This window comes from Pundamilia nyererei, unplaced genomic scaffold, assembly GCF_000239375.1.
Source record: "Pundamilia nyererei isolate P.nyererei 1_Seehausen unplaced genomic scaffold, PunNye1.0 scaffold00036, whole genome shotgun sequence".
NCBI classification, from domain to species: domain Eukaryota; kingdom Metazoa; phylum Chordata; class Actinopteri; order Cichliformes; family Cichlidae; genus Pundamilia; species Pundamilia nyererei.
In genome coordinates this window covers 3,823,007-3,826,306 of record NW_005187437.1, presented here as the reverse complement: position 1 = coordinate 3,826,306, position 3,300 = coordinate 3,823,007, and positions in this window count along the sequence as shown.

The following is a 3,300-nucleotide window of genomic DNA, read 5'->3' as shown; positions in this document are numbered from 1 at the left end:
AACCGGGAGAGGGAAGGGAACAAAAACGGGAGTTTGAAAGAGGAGGAGGACATATCCACAAGAAGTCTTAAAATACCGTTCGATGTAGCTCAGATTTGTGTCGTCTTTTTATACGCTGCCATATCTTCTGCATAGTTTAATCTGACAACCTGTAATTATCATTGTGGCTGACAATGATAATCAAACTCCCTCTCAGTAGCTATATTTATAAATTAGCCATAATTACTGGATTGCAGGATTTGCATGAACACAGTCGATGCAGTGGTCACCATAAGTTCCACCCAACTATTAAGAGTTGGTCGTTAATATAATTAGGCGAAAATAATTATTGGTGGCAGTTTTTTGTGCACACTTTGTGAACACTCTGGGTTTCAGCTTTTTTTTCTTGGCTTTTTTCATTCCCTACATGCACTTTATAATCTTCTTATTGATTATACATTTCACTCAGTGATGCTGCGAGTTATACACATTGTCTGCTTGTATCAGATTTTTATACTTTCCACAGAGTAATTGTGTTTTTATTGCTGTTATTTACTTTGCTGTTTATGAGCAGCTTTGATGCGCCGCAGTTACTGTAGGAGAATATTGGCTGCAGTCACTCATCAAGGTTTCTGGTGAAAATGATTTTTCTTTGAGTTGCTTTATGTTTGGACTTTGAACAATGCGGACCTGCTTTGAAACCAAAAAACACAAACAAACAAAACAAAGACCAGCCACCTTTTTTTCTGCTCTGTATCTTCTTCGTTCTCAATTACAGGATAAGTACAGAAATATAACCAAAGCTCATGTCCAACAACAGAGCCGTCTTTCTGACACCTTAAGCTACAGGATGACAATCAGGGTCAATCTTAAAATGTACTAAGCTGAATCTCTATTTAGCCCTCTACTGTGTAGAAAACGCATCCATATAATTGTTTTTAGACACTACACTCAGGAACACTTGGTAACATTTGGTTACCTAATTAATGAGTCACCATTTGAACATTGAGGAAAATAAAGAAGTGCTGTTTGTGCTCCTGTTATTAGGAAAATTCCACCTTTAAACTGCATCATTTAAGCTCTTTTTCACTTGTTGAATGAAAGCTTGTTTGAAGAAGTGTATATTATAAAACTTCAGGTACTTTTTAATGTATTTAATTACTTTCCTTTGTCTCCTGATGAACAGCAGTTGTTGTGTTTGGAAGGTTACCTTAAAGTAGTTTTATCAGACTGCAAAAGAAAAAAACACACAGTGTACTGTACATATAAATACAGGCATATATATTTCCAACACGAGTCCTTTCTTTCTAAAACCTCTGATAAATCAGCTAGTGTGAGTCTTAATGGGACTTTGAAGTGTTGTGAAGTGGCTTGCATGTTTCTTTGGTGTTCTTGTTTACTGTCATAGCTCTGTTTCACAGCCTCCACACTCTTTTTGTTTTATATATTAAAATTATGATTCTGTTAATGATTTATTTTATTTTAATAATGATGTGTTTTCTGAATAAACAATGACACTGCTAGGCTTAAATTGTACTAATGCAACAGAAACTTTTTAAGCTGTGGTTACAAATAAATTAACAGTTAATGCAGTTAATATAATTACATTGCTGTCATTGCATATGATCTTAAAGATAATCTGGTGTAAGGAGTGAAATAAGCATTTTTGCTCTCTCTCTCTCTCTCTCTCTCTCTCTCTCTCGGCCTTTAATCAGGAGGTGAAGGTTAATCAGTTTTGCTTTATAATTATGCATTCAAGGGGAAATTGCTTTCCTCTTAAAAACTAGATGAAAGGGATAATTACACAAAACAGCAGGTAACAATTTTAAAACGAGTACATGCTGTGTCCTGTCCTTCTGTATAACTGGGATATTAGATCATTGTTAGATGGTTTTGTCAACCAATGTGAAGACTTCAATAATAATAATAACAATAATATGATATATTAGTTAGCTTTTTTGGGTATGAATTAGATTTTTTTTGTCGTGAAGTAAAAACAATGTAATACTTTTATATCATTTTATTAGTGCAATAATGCTGAAAATGGGTCATTTTAGCCCACTGGTAATACGGTGACATTAGAGTATGAGTTAAACAGTACCTTTAGTAACCTTCAGGAGCACGACGCTTGATTTAGAATTTTGCAGGAAATCTATGTCCTCCCTTATGCAGTAATCATTTCATCCTTACACTGCAGCCTTCCACACCATTCAAGTGGAAGGCCATTCAACCCGGCGTGTAGCTACATATCTCAGGAGGTGCAGCTTCTGTAGAAGGTTTAGGTGAATGTTTAAAAAGGGATTCCAGTCTGCGACATAGATCTGACACACATGTACATTTACAGATGTAGCTCAACTGTGTAGGAGTTTGTGGGTGGATGAATAGGTGAACAGATGAAAGCGGTGGCTGTGCCTCAGGAAGTAGATCAGCGAGTATTTTAATTGGAAGGTTGGTGGTTTCATCCATGGCTGCTCCAGTCTGCATGCCGAACTATCTTTGGGTAAGACACTGCATAGAATAGAAAGCTCTTACAGTAGAAAGATAAGGAAAAAAAAGACATAGACATAGAAAAAGTGTTTGGATGAATGTGTGAGGGAATGATGTGACAAATACTATACAAGAACCAATCCATTTATGACTACAGAGGGACACAGATGTACAGTCTATATCAAATAAAAAAAAAATCATATTATAAGTGAAGGAAACGGCTTCCAGGGCCTAATCCGTGGATCGGCTTCCTCCGAGGCGTGGGCGTCTATCAGCAGAGATTGTACCTTCACCTATCAGCAGAGATTGTACCTTCACCTATCAGCAGAGATTGTACCTTCACCTATCAGCAGAGATTGTCCCTTAATCTGTAACACAGTCAAATATATTCTCAAGTAACATTCAAGCATGCCATTCAGCGTGTTAGTACGAGCTCGGGAGCAGCTTGGGAGAACAAGAAAACAGAGACTGCTTCAGATTGTCTTCCCAAAGTGACTCAACTTCACAAGTACAACAGTTTATATAGAGGGTAAAATTCATGAGACAGCAGATTATCAGTTTAAACCAGTACAGACCAAGATAAGGGAGCGTCTTCCTGCCCTTGGGTGAAGAAGCACCCTTTGTGTAGTTTATCAGTTCAGCTACAATTGTGATTATCTCAGCGACATATTTTCAAGGCACGAAATAAAGAGTTCTTTCATTAGTGAATTCTGAAACAAACCATCTGGCCTTCAACAGGCATCTCCTAAGAGATTTAGAAACTAATGTAGCTGAGGGAGTGATCTCTGTGGTATTTCAACCTTGTACCAGCCTGTGATTCTCACACATCAATTC